Source organism: Olea europaea, unplaced genomic scaffold (genome assembly GCF_002742605.1).
Source record: "Olea europaea var. sylvestris unplaced genomic scaffold, O_europaea_v1 scaffold2789, whole genome shotgun sequence".
NCBI classification, from domain to species: Eukaryota; Viridiplantae; Streptophyta; class Magnoliopsida; order Lamiales; family Oleaceae; genus Olea; species Olea europaea.
Window position 1 is genome coordinate 73,564 of NW_019246365.1, and position 1,177 is coordinate 74,740.

The window sequence follows — 1,177 nt, forward strand, 5'->3', positions numbered from 1 at the left end:
ATTAAATATGCCCTTGTTTGTTTTCCACTATTCCTAAAATATATTTTATCTCTTCTTTTCAATCACACATTCTTTTATAAAATAATATTACAAGCAAATTCAAAGTTTTTTCTTATTTTTCAACTACACATTCTCGTTCAATCTGCTATTCCAAAATACATTTTTATAATAAAAATGGGACTCAAATATGCTCTAAATATTATTTAAGCATTTGTGAGATTATTATCCCAAGTATGGCTCGTGTTTATACATTATTTATAAATATTTGAGTCATTTTACATTTGGAAAAATTCACAAGTGCAAGCTTCGACCTCCATTTATTTTTATTACTTTATAATTTAAACTATTTATAAAGAGTTTTCAAAACATAGTTTGATTGTATATTTAAAAATCCATTTAAATCGAAATGGACAAATTTCAGCATATTGAACCTAAAATACGATATAGAGACAACCAACCCAGCCCTTTATTTTTTGGCCTAGGCAGGGTTCGTTGAGCTAATTTTTGACTAGGAGGATTTCTAAGAAAAAGGAGAATTGAAGAAGTGACCTTGAGTAAAATTCACTCTAAAGAAAGAGTTCAAAGTAAATAGTTTTCCTCAAGTTTTGCCATTCATACATAAAATCACAAGATTTATGAGGTATAATTATAATTTTTGGTTTTGGTTTTAATGAATTTGTCCTTCTCATTCACCCCTAAAAAAGTTAAAAGAAGTAAGATTATTGTACTTGAACAACCTCATTAGGTGGGTGCCACATAACCTTCTGGACAATCAGGAGATTGTTCGAGTAGGGCAATCCAAAAAAGTATTAGTTGCAATCACAAGAGCATCGGAATCTTTGCTCATTGCCTATGGAAATCCATTTGCAAACTAATATTACTTAGCCCCATTTGACAACTATTATCCAATAATTTTTTTATATATACTCATTTTTAACTACACATTCACACAATAAAATATTTTATTATGTAAATCCATAACTTTTTTCTAATTTTTAACCACACATTCTCTAAAAATACACTATTCAAAACTTTATTTTTGTCAAATAATGATCATCAAACGAGGGCTTATTTCACTCTCAAGCTTCGTTTTAAGTTATTGAAATTTTAAGGATAGATTACAATCAATGTCCTTATCATTTACACCTCATTGCATTCTCATACTTAACCCTTTTTT